Source organism: Chrysemys picta, chromosome 4 (assembly GCF_011386835.1).
Source record: "Chrysemys picta bellii isolate R12L10 chromosome 4, ASM1138683v2, whole genome shotgun sequence".
In the NCBI taxonomy this organism is placed as follows: Eukaryota; Metazoa; Chordata; order Testudines; family Emydidae; genus Chrysemys; species Chrysemys picta.
This window is the reverse complement of record NC_088794.1, coordinates 15802857-15822713: the sequence shown is the minus strand read 5'-3', so window position 1 is coordinate 15822713 and position 19857 is coordinate 15802857. Positions and strand designations below refer to the sequence as shown.

Below are 19857 nucleotides of genomic sequence, written 5' to 3'. Positions count from 1 at the left end.
CAAAGTGTTTAAACCAATCCAGGCCCCTAATATAGACACACTTAAGCCAGGTTAATTGTTGCTTAAATTGGTTTTAGTTTTCATTGGTAAAATTACCAACTCGATATTAGAGTGTTGCATTGATAAAGCTAGATCGCTTTAAAATTTATTTGGTTAAACTGGAGCAACTTTTCCCCTATGGACAAAACCTAAGGCATGTGACTAAGCAACTCATTAGCAGCAGGAGGATCATATAAGATCAAGGGTAAAATCTTGGCCCCATTATCAAAGTCAATGGGAAATTCCCCAAACATTCCCTTTCTCCATCCACACACTACCTCTTCCTTACCCTGTGAGAGCAAGGCAGTGAGTATGCAGGGACATGAAGCCTACTTCTAGTCAGTGCAAAAGTGTATGGCTACCATTTAACCTTACATGCACCCATGCATGAGCTCCACCGACTAGTGCGAGCATGCTACAGACTAACGTAACTTTCTGTGCACTGCGCCAGGATTTGCAGGTTCAAGGCCACAAATTATCAGTAAAGTCTCTTGGGGCATGTGAGGGTAACAGATGGGATAAAGGGAGAGAACATTGTTGGCATTCTCGCTCCCACGGATCTGGATCTTACATCTTCTCTAAACATACTTTGTTGCTGGTTATTGGACACATCATATGGCAAAAAACAATCTGACATTCAGTGGAAAGCCACAAATTCCGCTAAAACCTGCACCCTTCATAAGAGAAAGTTGCACACCCCAGCTCCAAGTGCTCTGGTACTCATGCAGCAAATCACTTCAACACGTATTAAACTTGAAACACATGAATAGTCCCACTGAAGTCATGGAGCCAAAGTGCTCAGCACCTACCAGGATTGAGCCATGCATGAGTGAGTGAGCACAGAACCTCTTAACATCATTATTATGTACTAATTCATTCCAACGGTGCCATAGACCAACATGATACTCATAACAGTGCACTGGACTGTATGATCCCTGCTCCTGCTGCCGAAGAACTCAATGGTAAAAGTTCAGGACAGAGCCCTGTGCCTATCTTTCAGGGCATGCGAGAATAGTGCATTTCCTGATGCTCTTTTTCTAAATCGTCTCTGTTTAGTCTTTCATAGCAACAGGCCCAATGGGGCAGCCCTAACTCAGGTAAAAAGACCCACTAAAATTGGGTGCCCACTCCAGTCAGTGTGATTACTCAGATGACCAAGGAGGAAGACCAGAACTTACTCAAATCACTGAAATATAATAAAGCATCTCAAATCAAAGAGCTAATAAATGGGGCACTAGAATTACCAGTGATGCTGGGAATAATTTAGCTGAAATAATAGAGTTCTTCATTAGATAATAACAATAATAATGACAAACGCACAACATGTCCCGTCCTTTGAAATCCATCAAGTGCTTAATCATCTGCAAGAGGTCCCTTCCCTACACACTCTAAACATTCTGGACCACATTCTGCTCTCAGTTTACACTAGTGTAAATCTGGAGTAAGTCCACTGACTCAAATGGAATCACTCCACATTTACTTGATCTAACTGGCAGCAAAATCTGTTCTATGCATAATTTTCTTATTAGTAAGTTTTTAAGTGGGAGGGGACTGTTGATAAATTGTATAGTTAATTGCTTGACCCCACTTTGGTTCACTATGAAATATATTTATTTAAGAGACCAAATAACCAATGCTAGTTAGGTTTGTTAATATAGTACAGGAAAAAAGGTTTTATATAATGCTAGTTTTTGAAGAGCAGTTTCGTGAAGCGATGTTACATTTACCTTACTCAGAAGATGTGCTTTTTAAGTTACACATTTTAACTGGTATTATTAATATGATTTTACAGGTTACACATTTTTACATGTTACTAAAATTTAACCCATTAGTTTTAGTTTTTGAACTTGTTGTTTTGGAGAAGGTTTTTTTATTTTTGTTTTGGATACTCTCATTTCAGGTACTGGTCCATGAAGGTACTTTTCTAGTTTGTGCTAAGACACTGAACAAATGTATTTTGATTTATTTGCTCATGCCAAATGCTTACTTTAGCATAAACAAGGAGTTACGGGATACTTAGAATGAGTGAACAGGATTATAGTATAGACCAGTTTAGGCTATATCGCGGTTACAATATTTGTGCTTAATGCATTTATACAAACTTGCCTTCCTGTTGATCATTAGGTCATGTCATCTCAATATTTGCCATGCTCCCTACACTAAATATAGGGAATTCCTAGCATGTGCTAGGAGATACACAGCTGGGATCAGTAGGGGTGTTCGAGCTGGAGCCCCATTAAGTTTAAATTAGTAATGGGAGGCACTGCTGACAGGGCCTTGTCTTGCTGGAATTCACTCCCCACTGCCTGAAACAGCCCGATGCTGATGACCTTCAAGGCACATTACAAAGTTGCAGAGAGATTTGAGTTTTCTGGTTCCTTACTGGCGATGGTGGTATCTTAAAGTGCATTGCTGCACTTCGTATACATTTGTTAAGCTATGGCAAGGGCACCCAATGCATTTTTCTTAGCATTTCTATCAGTCTCTAAATACATAATTAAATAAATACTGAGGTAATGTCACCTACAGCAACAGAAATGTTTTTAAGGATGACCTTTATACCTAGGGATTTGGGGTAATTTGGAGATTTATTTTTATACGTAAAACTGATAAAATCTTTGAAAATATAAACATTCATCATCCTTAAAATGTCACAGTTTTGCAATTCCTTTGTTCTAAAAGACAAAAGTAAACAATGTAGCACTGACCTCCAGTGGAGACATGCAGGGACTACATCCATCCCGTTCCTTAAGGTAATGGAGAGCTTTTTGGTCCCAGTAACATGGAGCAACGATATTTCAGCATATGTGAGCTCTGCAAATGAAGTTACACCTGTGATTAGCTTAGATGATGCTGTTATAATATATTTAAACTAATGGTGTGAATGATCTCAGGCCATTACCTTCTACAGCAATGACAGCAAGAACACAAACAGAATCCAGGAGGCTGTTTGCACAAGACATTTCTATGACGGATGGGAGCACTGAGGCTGCTGCTGCTCTAAGATAGACAAGGTCTTTGATACAATGACATCTCTTGTCTTGCCTTTGTGCCCATGTTAAGAAAATTCAGCAACATTGTGCATTTGTAGGCATGGGTGGACACGTGGCAGTTCAGAAATGTCTAGTCCAGCTAGGGAGAGTTCCAGGCTATGGATATCTGGCCCATTTCCTGGAAACAAACTCAGAGGAAGATATCCTGAAGTCCTCAAAGTTTTCATTTAGTCCTTACTCAGGCAAATTCCCAGTGAAGTCTCTAGGATTTTGACTGGGTATAGGGTGAATGAAAATTGAATAATTGTCTAAGAATTCTTTTTTCAGTCAGCTATTTTCATTATTATTTTTTTTAATTTCCCTTCAGTTGTTGTAACTGATGATGCATTAATAGGGCAACAGAGCTAAGACATCATATGTATAGTACTTACTATCTCAGGTGACCTGAAAGTGCTAGGGTTTACTCCAACCACCACTGAAATACAGACTATTCTGGGCAGGGCCAGCCCTAGATCAAATGGCGCCTCAGGCGAGGAGTGTCTTCATTACCACCACCCCACTCCCCATCCATTTGTTAAACTTTTGAATACCTTATTTTTTATTACATTTGTAGCCCATTTCACGACTTTGATGCAAAATTTGCATACGTGATTTATCCCTGTCATATCAAACTGACTGGCAACACCCTGCCCCATATATTCAACCAAGGGCATGGCTGACAACATTCTAGGAGGTTTTGAGGAGAATGTAGTTCTCAGAAAGTCAGGAAGGTTCCATGAGATTCTACAGAGGTCCAGAACATTCTAGGAAGTTAGTGAAAAATGAATCCACATATGGAATACCTGAAACAAAGGTAAACCTATTTTACTTCAAACATTCAATTTTCCATTTTGACACTAACAACAAAAACAGTACCCCAACCCTGGCACCCGAGGCAGGCACCTGAGTTGCCTACCCATAAATCCAGCCCTGATTCTGGGCAAAATGTTGCACCTGTTTGACAGCAGGGGTATGAGATGTATCCATAGATTCTAACGTTCTTATTTCTCAGACTCTGAGATGGTTTCAAAAAAAGAGGCCACCCCCTTGATCTTTCAGCTATATTTGATTACTTGTAGCAAAGTTACATTTACATGTGTGGTCTACTACACTGAAGGCTTTTCAGTCAGCATTCGCAATTCAAAGGCTGTGCTGTACCCTGCACAAGGCAGCCTAATTCCTGATAAAATAAAAACATGGCATGGTGGTTCTCTGCCTTCTGTCAACACAAATCAAGGTCTTTTACACTGGCCTTGTTATTTGGTTGTCATCTTATTAATGACTTTTGGAGACAGGCGTTGACTTTGAGGCATTGTTGGCCTAAGATTAATCTTCTCACTTTCTTTTCTTTATGGAAGGTAGATAATTTTAAAATCAGAAGTGCCTCCACTAACACCATCTGCTGCTGATGAATATGAGAAGAACTTTGTTGACACATTAATAATGTTGGTGCTAGAAAGGATGTTAGATAGCAGGAAAGATGCATCAGTCATTAACACAAAAGCTTCAGCTAAATGCACAGGAATGACCTTCAAATTAAAAAGACAAACAGTAACAGAAGGGAAGAAGTTTGGTCACGTAATGCACGCTCTGGCCCCAATTGAGGAAAAATTCCCCTTTGGGAAGTCAGTGAGACTTCAGCACGTGCTTAAAGTTAAGCACGTGTTTAAATGCTTTCCTGAACCAGGGCCTCTCCCTTGATTCAACACTTAGGCCCCACTTCTGCAATGATATTCAGGCAAAGGGAACTTTGCACCACCACAAAGCCCCACTGAAGTCAATGTCTGGGGGCTGTGGGAAAAGCCTGTGCAGAAGTTTCTGATAACTGAGGTCTTAGACTTAGAGAGATGTATTTGCCTCTGAGAGTGTGCACCATTCTCCCATTAATTCTAATGGGAGCATGTCCCAAGGGCAAAAGAGACCTCTCTATAGCATCCAGCAGGTAATGACAAGTTATTTGTTAGATCAGAGTTAGGCAACTCTACGTACTTTCCTCAGCTCTCATTTTGCTTGCTTGTGCTGCTGGTGCCTAGGTATATATTATGTTAAGAGTCTGAAATGTTATGGCTTACAGCTCTGGATGGGCATAATTGGGGAAAGAACTTGAAATACAGTTAGACAGATGGAGATAGCTATTATGGTGATGGAAGCCTTAGAAGTGAAATGATAGTACTATAAAACAATTTAGTGGTAGATGAACTATTTTGGATTAAATAAATGGCTTTCTGTAACCACTGAATGGTCTCCAAAATGAAACCAGAACCTTGTATGATTTTTGGAAAATGTAGAATTTTTTTGACTGTCTCACATTTATAAAACGCAGCCACTCCAATAGCTCTAGGTTGCAGTTGCTGCCACCCCATCATCATTTTTCCATCATTGTTTTCTCTGCACTTCTGGGGTCCTCCCAGGACCAGAAGCGGAGGGTCCAAAATATCAGAAGAGATCCTGTTCCTGTGAGATTTGTGCATCCCACAAGTTCAGATAGCACCTGATCCAAACACCACTGAAATCTTTTATCCAGTGTCCATTGCAGACTCCAGTTTGGTTAGGCATTGGGACTTAGTTCAGAGAAGGGGGAACCTCTGAATTAGATTAACTTACCCATCACCTCTATGAATGAGCACTTCCACTATTAGGAATGCCAGTGCTGCTTCTCCTGTGTATTTAAAGAAGCTATGCTGTTGATTATACCATCAGTATCTGCTGATATTACTCGTGCAAACAGTTCCTTTACTCAGTGGGATCCATTTATAATGCAGAATTAACACAAGGTGACATACTACATCTCCTCCAGCATCTTGTTCTTGTGATATCTTAAAATACCATGTGTTGATGTTGTTTTTGCAAACTCAGATGGAATCAGTGTGTCCCCTTCTGATAAGATCTGCCCATGAGAGAATACTACTGTATGTCTCAAAAAAATACATATATACCTTTATCCTGCATTGTAGGGTTTCTCTTTATAGGAGAAGCAATCTCATTCCATTTCTCTCTTGGAAAAGTTAGGAATATAATTGTTAATTTTGCCTGTTTCTTATTACCATGAGAGGGAGAGCATACTAACATGTCCATAAGAAACCAGTTAATGTCCCAGTGCATCACTCCTTATTGAAATGGTGCTGCACAGAAAGGCAATTCTTCATCATGTAAAAAACACTAACAATACTGCAGCGTCTCTACGTGCTATAGCCGGCGCAATATTAATGGAGGAGATAATATATTGGCTTGAATCAATATTTCCCTGACTTAGTAAAGATCGCCATCCATCAGCTCCCCTTTCACTTGATAAAATCCTTCCATGTCACTTTTACTTAGACTGATGAGATCACAATGCCCCTTTCCAGTGTGACTGATGGTGCCTGGATGAATAATTGACCAATAAATTACCACTTCTGGATCAAAGAGATGAGATCCCTTGCTGCCAAGAAGGCTCACCAAACACCACAATAAAAAAAGAAAACACAAATAATTAATTAAGGCTCAGTTTTGCCACCCTTACACACATTGAGCAGTACCTGACTTGATGAGTTGCACAAACTCCCTGGAAGAAATCCACACAGCCACTAATTCAGCCTCATTCAAATCCCTCCTTAAGACTTCCTTCTGCCAGCGTGCCTACAGAATGCTGCCAATTGACAGAAGCTAGACAGGTGGTGAGTTACATTGTTCAGATAACTAATGTGTGTGAAAATACGCTCATATTTCTACTACCTCCACCTCTCCCCACCTGCACCTATTTATTTCATGCACCCATTGCATCTGATTACTAGCTTAAACCCCAACTTACTCCGTGAAGACAGAACTCACCGCTACACCTGCCCAGACTCTGCTGTATTCACTCGGGCTCTGTGTGGGAACAAGGGCCTGCCCACGAAGAGCTTATTCCAGGATCAGGGCCCACGATTGTAAACTTTTCAGTGCAGGGACTGTCTCTGTATTGAGACAGTGTGACCCAGGCACTGTACTGCGAGTTGGGAGACCTGGAATCTATTCCTGGCTCTGGCACAGGCCTGCTGGGTGACCTTGGGCAAGTCATTTTACTTCTTAGAGACTGTTTCCCTACTTGCAAAATAAGGATAACAACATTTATCTCCTTTTAAAAGTGCTTTGAGATCTATGAATGAAAAGAACTAGGTATTATTATTATTATTATTTGATCTCTGTACAGCACCTAATACTACGGGGTTCTAATTAGGGCCTCTAGGTGCTACCGTAATACAAATCAGAATTAATTAACAATAATTATGCATGCTACTACTTATGGATATTACAAAACTCCTGTGGATTCCTTCTCTTTAAAACACAGAAAGCAGCATCAGAAGCCCTGGCAGAGGAAAGCCATACAACCACAGCGAACAGCGGATACATGCTGATGGGCAGTGTAGCCAATGTGCCCCTCTTGCCTCATTTGCTGCTCATTGACATTGAAAAAGCTGGAAGCAAACAGGGTGCATAGAATGACAAATGATACAGCACTGCTTAAAGGTGCTGCTATTTGTTTTTAGCTTGGCAATTTGGCAGGGCTTGTTCTAAATGAGTTGGCTACGGTCAATGAAATGTGTTAGGGGGTCAACGTGAAGAGAAGGTGGCGGGTCTCCATTACCAGGCCCCTGCTTTGAGGGCACCTCTGCTTCAACACCCTCTCTTCACCCAACCTCTACTTCCTTCTCCTCCCATGGCTACTTCTCTCTTTCCTCCCCCCGCTTCTCTGTGACTCATTTTGGGTGATGGGATATAACTGGGAGTCACAGGGTAAAAGTAAGAAACTGAAGTTTAGGTTGGAACAATCAAGGAAGGCAGAGTCAATAAGAACTATGAGACTCTGTAGTAGTCTCCCAAGGGATGTGTTGGGAGCTTTGTACCATGAGCCATTTAAAAGTGGACTGGACAAAACACTGCAGAATATAATGTTGGGAGCACTCCAGAACTGGCCTATGTATAGATTAGATTTGACCTAATGTGTCTTCTTTTTCTCTGACATCTACGATACTCCATGCACAAGAACATAGGACGTACCACACTGGATCAGACCCATGGTCTCTAACAATCGCCAGCATCAGATAATTCAGAAGAAGGAAAAAGAAAACTCCTTGTTCCTAGCAGTCAGAGACTGACTTACGGCCTGAAGAAAGAGTCTGAATATCTCTTCCAAAAATTGTTAGCATTAACTATTATAACTCTGGTTATTCTTGTTAGCCATATAAATGTCCAATGCCTTTTAAATTTTGCTACGTTTTGACCTGAGCACAAGAGATAAGCATAATTGCAGTAAGTTGTTAACAAAACTGACTCAAACTGTTCTCAGTAGGCTTCAGGATCAACAGGCATCACAGCTGAGATGAATGAAGGAAGTGTGTTCTGAGGGCTGTTACCTCATGTTCACCGTGTGCAGTAGAATTAGCCATTGTAGTGGCTCAGAAGGTTACTTTTCCAATGGTTATAAAATTTAGACCTGATCCTTCAATCTCTATTCATACAAGTACTCGTATTAATCACAAAGAGATCACTTGCAAAAATAAAGACCACTTGTGTGAGTAAGGCTACTTATATGAGTAATTATTGGGGCTACAACTATGTTTTCTCAAAGTGTATATTGTGCAGAAATTTATCAGGCCCCTAAGAAATATTGAAATGGTGCTCCAGTCTGATCCACATCACTTTGAGCTTTGGTAGTAGAAGAAAAAGCAGTAGCTTTTAAGGGTTTTTCCTTCTAACCAAATGTGCGGCCTTATATCTAAAAGTTTATTATAAAATGGAAACAAAATTTGTTTTAGCCGCCATCTAGCGGAATTTTTATGCAGTGCACACAGTCTAATATTGCAGACTAGACTGTGTGGATGCAGTTACGTATGGCACAGCACTTCTTAATTCAAACATCAATAGAAAGGCTAATTGGGAAAAAATATATGAAAAGTCATAACTCGCATCTGTTAGGTTCTAGCAACTATTTCAAATAGCTCCCAATAAAATCATTGTACCATCAGAACCCTATGCCAAAGGAATGGAGAGGCTCCCCTCCAGTTTCAACCCTGAGGTAAACCATGAATGTTTGAGCCCTGGAACAAATGTTTGTTGAATGCCCAGACCAGCATGAACAAATGTCTTGCCACTTGACTGAAGGCTAATCTGTTAACCCGAGTTAAAAAACTCTAGTGCAGACAAACATTCTATTACTCAAGGGCCTGATCCCACAATCTTTTCTCATGGGAGGGAGCGTTGTAAAGATTAAGTTCTAACATCTCCGTATCTACTCTTTCTAATTCAGATAGTAGATCTAGGTTTATTCTCCTCTGCACTGGTTTCAAGCCTAACACTGACAGTTTGCTAGAGAGAGAGAGGGAGAGATGAGCCACCTTTGCAAAGGAAAAAGAATAATGAACATATGGGGAAAATTTTCAAAGAGACATAGGAAGTTATTATATGGCCAAAACTGTGAACATTGAAGGGAGGGTGTATTAGTTGTTGTGGAAAGTGAACTCCACCATTTCTAAACATTGTGCTATGTTTAACTGAGAGGTAGACTATTTAATGGATTGTGTTTAGTGTACACTGTCTGGGTCATGTGTCCTGTGAATAATACATGCAGTGCTACTTAGAGGTTTTTAGATTTGCTTCTTTTTACAGGAGTAATGAGCATAAATCAGACTAAGGAAACAAAATTTCAACAATAAGTGTAAGTAGAGTGAGGATGAGCTCTACCCTGACATCTGGTGGTGAATTATGTCGAGTGTGGAAGAGAACTCCAGGGGCTGATCTTGTTTGCATAGGCACACCCACTCGCCTGGCATGAAACATCAGCAACTGAAAGTGGTTACTTCGGCTGGTGTGGGATCCCCAGTTTCTCTGTTATTGGGGCAGAAAGAATAAAGTTTTGTTACCCTGATTCTGTGAATCAAGGCCAGTGGAACTGTTGTATGACAGAAGGACTGAGTGAGTCCTTCACCATTACCTAAGTAGCACTTGCTTGACAAGGGGGCATGGGTTACAAAACCCAGTGAATTGAGAGAGGATGGGGATAGGTATTTGTACCTGAGAGTATGCCCCCCCCTCTGAGGGCTTGAAACACCACTTGTACCACCTTCTCTCTCTCTCTCCACTGTTGAATGTCAGAGCTAACTTTGATTCCATTAGGAGTCTAGTTACAGGCTGCTGAGCTGAATTCACTGTGGGTTAATGGTGCACCAGCACTGGGGCTCCCCTACTCTGAGTTGAAATCACTGAGAATTGAAATCACAAAAGAAATCACAAAAGAGTTAAAGTTATAAAGTGCTGTGTTAACTAGTGGGGGAACCTGAAGCTATATTGCTAAGCAGCTGGCGGAGCAATTTGCGGGGACGACTGGAGGAGCAGCGAGTGGCGCGGAGCCTTGCAGGGCCAGTTGGAGCGGCCCAAGGAACAGTGAGCAGAGCTGTTTGCAGGGATGGCTGGAGCGGCTCACAGGTCGGTGAGTGGAGTGGAGCAGCTTGTAGAGCGGAGCGGTTCGTGGGACGGCAGGAAGTGGACTGCCTCGTGGTGAAGGTTGCGGCGGAACCCCACGGAGAGATGGCCAGCCGGCCTTGGATCACGTAAGGTGCCCCTTACCACCCTGCGTGCCCCCCTTTTACTCTGCGGCTGCACTGACCAGGGACAGAGACTTTGGGGGTTGTTGGACTTTTGGGACTTTGCGTGGTTGCTGAACCCAAGAGACTTTGGGGGTGTTGGACTTTGGGGACTCTGGATGATTTTTGGGTTGCTGGATTCAAGAACCAAAGGGAAAGGACACGGCCCAATTTGCTGGGGTGGGTTTTTTTGCTCATGGTTTGTGTTATGAATCCTGTTTGTGGTGTTTTTCCAATTTAATGCTGATGTTGTTTACCTCATGTTATTAAACATTTCTGCTATACTCAGACTCCGTGCTTGCAAGAGGGGAAGTATTGCCTCTTAGAGGCACCCAGGGGATGGGATGTAATTGTCCCAGGTCACTGGGTGGGGGCTCGAGCCGGTTTTGCATTGCGTTGTTGAAACAGAACCCCTAGATACAGAACCCGGCCCTTGTTGCTGCCAACTTAGATGGGCAGAAGGGTTACATAAGTAATATCTCTGAGCAGTTACAATTCAGAAGTCTCAGACAGCTGGATCCAAAACCCACTGAAGTCAGTTGGAGTCTTTCCTTTGACTTCAGTGTGTTTTGAATCATGCCCAAGTGCATACGAAGATGATTAGGGACAATCACACACACACACACCCGTTTTGCAGATGGGGAAACTGAGGCTCTTGGAAGTCCCTCAACCGTAACAAGGAGGGCTGGGAATGCAATCCAAGACTCCTGCTAGTCAACTGGGTGAAATGAATAGCACAGCATGTTGCCTCCCAGTATTGGCTTTTCCAGTGCTCTCACCAGTTGTGGAATATGGATCTGATTTCTGCATTAGTAGCTTGCCACCCACCTGTAGGCTGCTCTGCAAGCCTTGAGGTGGGAAAGTGTTCCAAGATCATTTTGTCTTTGCTTGGCCTACCCTCCCTCGGGAAACCACATTTACAACTGTCCAAGATCTATTGCTCCTCTGGAGGAACACGACATGCATCAGATTATAAATGTTCCCTAAAACCACAGTGGCTTCCAATAGACTCTCAAAAGCAAAGCCAAAGCAGTTTGTTTTAAAACTAATGTGCGAGCTGTGAGCCTGTCCCCTTTCTGAGCTCAAATAATTAAAGATTTTTAATGTGCTTTGTGGCATTCTGAAGGTCCAGCTATGACAAATCCCTCTCATTTTTACTGTCTACTCATTGCATAGTGAGTTCAGCCAAGACTTTTTGTAATCGTGTAAGATTTGTCTCTCTCAGCAGCATGGTTTGCTCTGCTGCTTCTGTGGCTCCATTTGCTTTTATACATAGAAAAGGGACTAATATAAAAGGTTCTAATCTGAATCCACATTTTCCCAACACGAGCTAGTGTTTTGGTTCAGACTGCTCTCTAACCGGGTCACAGAGCTTTGATCCAGATATGGATTAGGTTTGGGCTCAAGGCTTAATCCAGGCAAGGGCATGGAATTGAGTGACATCCAAATCTTGAAAGCTGCTTCAGCTTTATTATTGCTATTTACTACTTGTTTGCAGTAGGGCCATAACATGCTAAGTACTTTCCAGACATACGAGAAGGTATGGTCACTAGTCTGAGGACCTCACAGTTTAAGAACTCAGACACGTAGACAGAGGTCAGGGAAAGAGAACAGTAAAAACTGTTGTTTTATACAAATCAACTAGAATTGTTATAGGCAGCAAAGCAGGGATGAAAAAAGTAGATAGGGCAGAAGCCTTGTAGGTGTGTTGAGAGAAGTCTAGTTAGCCAGAGAGCCAAACAGAAGAAGGCACAGAGGAAATTCTGTGAGAAACCAACAAACAGGAGAAAGTGGGAATGTTGATTGACTAGAGGTGGGGACAACATGGGAGATTTGGACCAGAAGTCCAGAATCTCCTTGAAAAGTGGAAGCTGGGTCATTGTGAGATTACTGCCATCTTGAACCACACAGGAACCAAATCTGGCAAAAAAAAAAAAAAAAAAAAAAAAGTCCCTTTAAGCTTTGCATCTGAATTGGACCCAAAATGGTCACCATGGGTTTGGGGCTGGGAAAACCCTCTTACCAAAACTGAGTGTGAGCAGGAGGTTCTACTTTCCTGGTGCTGGTCAGAATTTTCTATCAAATACACTTTTCAGTGACAAATGGCTTTTCGGTCAAAATGGAAATCTCCACAGGACCTATCTATTTTCATCATTTTTTTCAGGTTTTCATTAAAAAAAAATGAAAACCTAAAACAAAACAAACTTTTTTTGATAAATACCTGACAAATGTAAAAGAAAAATTTTGACCAAAACAAGCAAACAAAGCAAAATTTGTTTTCGTGAACATTTGTTTTTTACTGGGGAAAAACCTGCAAATATTTCCCAACTAGCACTAAAACTCTACAAAGATAAAAAGTCCAGAAGCTTTCAAATTAGCAGTGGACATTTATGTTCTGTTTATTCTCTTAGGTTATCCTTTTTCAACAAAAAACTATCTAGAGAGTTAATCCACCTTAATTTATACCATAGAGAATGAATGAATGAATGAACAGAATTGCTCAACCACACTGAGCAAAACAACACTAACCTCCTGGGCTTCCTTGAGGTAGCAAAGATTAGATCAGTAAAAGACACTTCCTATGGTGTAATTCACAGTTTCAGAGTAAAGGAATAGCTGTACTGGCTTGAAGGAGTTCTGGTAGAAAACCATGGGAACTCCTAAATACTACATATTTCCCAGACTGTCTCATATGGCATTTCCTTAGTCTGTCCCACAAAATGGTTTGTGGTATGAAATGTGAGCATAAAGACCCAGGAGATACTCAAGTTCTCTATCACTAGTGGATATTCACTGAAGCTGTCCCAATAGTTGGCTGTGTGCGCGCGAAGGGCACCTGAAACTTGAGCCCTACTATTTTCTAGGCAAAAAGCTCTACTAGATTATCCCTGTCTGAGTGGGTGGGAGCTACAATGAGCTGGGGAGTTGCCTGCCACTCTTTGCAGGTCTTACACACAAAAGGGGCATTGAATCAGAGGCTTGAATCTTAAAAAGTATTTAAACACAGGTCGGTGCCTAACTCCCATTTGAAAATACCACTTGGCCGTTAGATGCTTTTAAAAATCTGGCCCTTAATTCCCAAAACACCCTTGAACACTAGGAAAGTTGAGGCCTGGATTGCAATCTAGTTTTAAACTCCAAGAGTGTCCTTTCTCTGTTACAATGGGTCAAACCTGAGGGCCCTGAAGAAGTTTGGAGCTTTGTTTGCTTGAGCCCCGGTCTATTGCTAGAGGGCAAGAACCCTGGATCCTGACAAAATAAGAGCCAGCCCAAGAATGATGTGAGGGTCAAAAAGAAGGTTCAACCCACTTTATTTTTCATTTCCTACTGGCTCCCTGAGTCTGGCAAGGACTGGCAGCAAAAATACTGAAATGCTGCAAGCCACATTGTTCTCTTAGAATTTCAAATCCTGTTTGATCAGACCCAAGGGTTTCTAGCAGATAAGGTAAATTCCTGAACCACACAGAACTTCTGAGCCTGGCCCATTGCTATGTATAAACTACAGATATTTCTGTTAATGCTCTACCCCTTTGCTACCCCCCAAAAGGATGTTAGGGAAACTAGGAATCAGCTATCAAAACATAAATCATAGTCTCTTACTTTAATATCTCAAAGCTCCAACTGGTTTCATGCTTTTTCTTTTCTCCAGGCACATGCAGGCTTCCTTGTTAAACAACGTTAGCCAAATATGTCACAGGTGCAGCCCCAATGACTTGAATGGAGTTGAATTTAGTCCTGCTGAGTTTACATCTTGTGCACCTGCTTAGCGGTAGCCAAGCACAACCCTATTATAGCAACACTGATTTCAACAGGATGAATTTGGCTCAGTGGGTTTATGTCTTTGTACTTGCTGTCTCTGCTTCTCTCCTTGTTAAGTATGCAGAATACAAGGAAGCTTTTGGAACAAAGAGCCATTCATTCACTGGGTGACTTCATTACTCTGCTAGATATCTTTACTGGATTTCACTTGATTCTCGGCACTCCTAATTTAATAGAATACTTCACCAACTTAACCTTTTAAAAGGGGGGTTTTATTGATAGTGTGGTACATAGACTTTCACATTTCTTGGAGGGGGGGAGAAGGGATGGGAGGGAAAGAAAATTAAATTACTTTGCTTAGTGCTCTTAATTGTCTGGAATAATTACCTCTAGTCAATTCTCAAACAAGAGCTTTCCAGAGAACTGAGTATTATAGTTGGGGTAAAGAGAAAAAAAAAACTGAGTCCAAAAAACCCAATTTTGTAACTTATTTAGAAATACCTAATTAACCCTCTGAGTGAGGAATCCAATCAAAACGTCTCCATTAGATTAATTATTAAAAGCCATTAAAGAGGAAAAAGCTTTTGTGTGCTGACTAATGTGCCACAAAGAGCTGGTTAGGTCTCCAAAGCACCATTCTGACATAGAACGGAACAGGCTACATAGATAAAAGAGAACTGGAGCGGGAAATATTATTACTATAACAGACTGAAAAAGGTGACTCAGGGCTAGATTCACAGGCAGGACTTAGACACCTCACTGCCATTTTATTCCCCAAGTCTAACATTTAGGCTTTCCTGACATTCACAAAGGGGACTTAGGCATTACAATGCTGCGTGTCACAACACCTACCTTCTAGGTACCTAGAAAATCACAGGAACAACAGTGCTATCCACAGAGCCATGTTCCAGGACGAGGCTCTCTGTATGATGAATAGGGAAAGATAGATGCCTAACAATGCAAGATACCTAAGCTAGCCAATGGGAGACACCAGCTATAGGGGTGGTTGCTAAGTCCTATCCCTCTCTTACAGATAGGCTGACTGCAGGGAGACACCTAGTTGTGCTTAGCCAGCCACCAATGGAAGCTCATCTCCTGGAGTCAGGTGGCCTTGGTGCCTAAGCCACTTTTTAGGGGAATGAGTTAGGTCCCGCCTCACTCCATACAAAACAACTGGAGGAGGAGCCTATCTTATAGCTTTAAAGCCAATGGTTGGATCCCTTACCTGCAGTGTTAGGAGATCCAGCTTCAATTCCTCCCTTTCACTGGTGGCGAGAAAGAATTTCAGCAGAGTATGTTAACCACTGAGCTCTGGGATAGTCTCATGCGAGACTCCCACAGTTTCTCCTGTTGAAAGTGTTCCTCTGTGGCTACGTAATGAAAGAGCCATGGGGCTGGACCCTGGGTCTCCCAGCCCCCAGATGGGTGCTCAAACTTTTAGACTACAAAGTCATTCTCAGATGCTCTCTTTCCTCTCTGACCCAATGGAGGTGGGACCAGGCCTCCTATTTCCTATGCAAGTTCCCTAACCACTGGGCTATAAGGTGTTCTGGAGGGGTATTTCTCAGTCTCTCCTGTTGAAGCTGCCCCACTATGTACAATTCATTAACCATTACTTGGGCAGGCATCCAAACCTTCCACTTTTCATGTGAGTGCTCTAGTCATAGGGTGACCAAACATCTCAATATTATTGGGAAGGTCCCAATACTAGGGACTTTGTCTTATACTGTATATGCAACTATACTCTTCCCTGCCCCTACAAACAAAAGGTGTCCCAATTTTTCACACTTGCTGTCTGGTCACCCTTCCTAACCACCAAGCTATAAGGTCAATCTCACACATTCTCTGGCCCAGTGACTATTTAAGTATCTATGTAAAGTAGAAAAGTTACACTAAAACCCCCTTATGACTCTAGCCTCGGTTACTAGCCAGTCCCTCTAACCCAGAGGTTTTGTTCCCTTTATTGTTAAAATGGAATACAGTCATGCTCAAAACTGAATAAAAAATAAAAGGTGGGTAGAACTTCACTGGATATTTTAAGGTGGAATGGCTAAAAGACACCCTGTTTAGCATAGGTGAAAGTGGAAGTGCAGGCTTGTAGCTGATCAGCACAGGTGATCCCTGTTGAGTCACTTTAGGGAAGAATAAAAGGACTCCTGTGAATGAAGAAGGAATTCATGTGCACACTTTTCTTTCTGGGGAAAGCTTTCCTGTTTAGTACTCATAATAGTGTATAGTAAAGAGTTTGACCTGTTTTTGCTGCTTTAGTCTTAGTTATTGTAAGCCAGATATGTTAGAAATATAATACCAAATACTGGGAAAGGTTTTTTGTTTCATGTGAAGTGTTTGTAAAATGTAGACTCTTAGTTATCACAACCTCTTCCCTTAGCACAGCCCTGCCTTGCCCTAGGCCTTCCATGGATGGCATAAAGCAGAAGAGAACATTTCTTCTATTTTCATATCTTAATATCTTAACAAGAACAACACTTTCCAAATATTTAATAGGACCATGCACAGTGGGGTGTTCTAAATGTGATGCAAATTAATGTTTCCTATTTGGTACCTTTGCGTTAAAGCCAAAACCTGAATGAATCTGGATAGCTCAGTCATAATAAGTGAGAGATCAGACAGATTCACAGCTGGGTTTCAAAAGGGCGCTAATCATGAAAGCAACGTTTTTCATCAGGAAGGAGCAAGGGGAAAATACAGGTTTGTTAGGGTAGGCCTAGCCGAGTGTCTAAATAGCTACTAGCATGTGTATCATCCCCATACAAACAAACCGGAATCTGAGAGGGCAAAGCAGGAAGTGAAGAGTTGAGTGAGAATTTAAAATGAAAGTTAATTGAACTTTATTTTCCATTTGCACAAGTGTGTGTTTGACAGCTGACTTGTGGAAGCTCCACAGGGGGTCAGTGTTTCAGACTAAAGAACTGTCACCATGTGCAAACTGCTTTCCCAACTAAAAACTGAGTCTCAGGACACTACCATGATGGCAGACAGACTTGTTACCCAAAATCATTTCTGGGTGTCCTGTTCAAATTAACAAGAGCAACTCAAGGTTCTTGTTTAGTTCAGGAAGAATTTTATTTTACCTTGACGTTAGTCTGAACACAAAGCCTGGGTCTGAATACCCACAAGCTGTAGGGAACTTGTGACTTGAGGGAACTTTACCACAACATTCCATTTATGCACAGAAAATGCATCCTTTTCCAGTTCCCACGAGTTGTCATTTTCCGCTTGTTAGTGGGAAGGAGTGTTGCCTAGCAGTTAGACTTCTGGACCAGAAGTCAGGCCTTCAGGCTTCCTCAGTGAGTCACTTTGTGATATGAGTCAAGTCACTTCCCCTCGTTGTTGTTGTTTTCCCTCTTGTAAAACAAGATAATAACTAATTCACAGGGATGTCAGTTAACATTTCAGATTCCTAGAGGGAGGTGCTATAGAAGTGCAGAATAGCAGCAGTATGATACAACTACTGCTAAGGACCAGGAGTAGTCTTCCTCAATTGCACTTTGCCAAGGACATTTATTGTTACTCTCTCGCTACCCAACACACACTTACTTATTTACTCACTCACTCATGAAAAGGCTTGTGCAGAGAGCTCTGAGCCTAACTTCTTAGCCTCCAAGGTAGTCACAGAGCTTAAATGCAGGACACTTGCTTTAGGGCTCAGTTAAAACAAGCAAAATGCTAAAAATAAATGGTATCTCATCTGTTGCTGGGAAAGGAACATTCAGGAGAAGGAATGAAAGGTCAGTAACAAACACCTAGAAATGGATATCCTACAAATTCTGGGGCATGGGAAAAGGGGTCTGGTTTGTTTTTTTTTTGGGGGGGGGGGGTTTGGTCTTTTCCACCACGTGACATAAAAAGACTTTTTCCTAGGAGAGCATTCTTCATGGTGTGGGAAGGCAAAGAACAAATATTGAATCTTGAAACATTAATAATTTACAAATGAGCTACAGCAGATAAACTTGGTGTTACTTGAATGTTAAATACTAGTGAGAGTCTGATCTGAATAACTTGCAAGCCAGACTAGCTGGTTATATAGGCAGAGGGAATACATCAGGGGGCATAGCTGGTGCCATGTATCAATCATATTCCCATAGCAAAGTGAGAACCTCCACCCTTTATTCTTTCTTTTCTGCCCGTAGTAGCAGTTCTAAGGCAAACTGTTTGCCCAGGGAGTACATATTTAGTAACTCAACAAAATTTTAATGAAGTCTAATGTAAAAGATTGCTCCAGAAAATATACAGTACCCGTGGAAGTTCGATTTATATGGGGAATAGGTAGTGAAGAATGTGGTTAGAGTTTCACTAGATTTCAGGCAAAAATAACCCGCTGGCACCTGCCAGATGTCTCTGCTGAAGTTGCATCTGAAATAACAAAAGTAAACAGAAGAGTAATTAATTTAGGCCCAGCTAAAAGGTGCTAGCCTGATAATGGCGATTAATGCACTGATATGCAGCCACTTCTCAAGTGAAATCCAGCAACTATTTAGCAGAGCACAACAAGATTACACATTCGTTTGGGACAGGAAGTGAAGAATAGTCCCCTTTCCCACACAGGATAGGCCTACACAGCAACTAGACACCCGTAGCCGGCCTGGGCCAGCTAACGCAGGCTTGTTGGGCTTGGGCTGTGGGGCTATTTAATTGTGGTGTAGACTTCCAGGCTTGGGCTTGAACCCGAGCTGTAGGACCCTCTGAAGTGGGAGGGTCCCAAAGCTCAGGTTGCAGTCTACACTACATTGAAGCAGCCCCACAGCCTGAGCCCCGCAAGCCCAAGTCAGCTGGCATGGGCCAGCCACAGGTTTGTCTTTGCTGTAGAAGTGGAGAAGACAGTTTTGGTAGGCAGAAGATAATCACCTGAGTCAATGCCCCGGCCAAACTCCAACTAATATACAGTATCAATAAATCTTTCAAGGATGATGCATCACCTGAAGGATGTTGTCTTCGGAAACATAGTGCTCCTTAACACCTTGCAAGGTTATAGATCTAGTACTGAATCAGAGGAAAGAATACCATCTAGTGTACACAGAGCACTTCCTTTTTCATTTAAACACTCCTTTAAAGGTCTTTGATTCAAGTATTGACCTAGTCTGATCCTGCTTAATTTATTTAAGAGCTTAGGGTCTGAGCCAAACCTCACTGAAATTAAAGAGAATCTTTCCATCCACTGCAAATGGGTTTTTGTATCCGGCCCGAACACTGATCACAGCACAAGCTGTCATTTGGTATAACATTATAATACAGCAATAACCACAAAGCATACCACAAGTCTATTCACTTTGACACCCTAGACAGCCTGAACTCCATCCCATTAGAGCACTTTGATTAGTGACATGCCATTTCATGTGTCATTCCCTTAACAAGAACATATTAAAAACCATCTTTCATATCAACGGATTTTATAATCTGATGTACAC

At 41.8% G+C, this 19857-nt stretch overlaps 1 long non-coding RNA gene across 1 annotated transcript in view; it reads right to left on the bottom strand.

Moving 5' to 3' along the window:
* The window catches only part of LOC135982899 (uncharacterized), a 106356-nt gene extending 91708 nt beyond the window's left edge, over positions 1-14648 (bottom strand). Inside the window, exons 1-2 of the long non-coding RNA XR_010600378.1 lie at positions 14273-14648; positions 2748-2853 (exon numbers count right to left, since the gene is read on the bottom strand). This is a non-coding gene — a long non-coding RNA (uncharacterized LOC135982899). The remainder of the gene's footprint in view (positions 1-2747; positions 2854-14272) is intronic.
* Positions 14649-19857: the final 5209 nt, after the last annotated feature.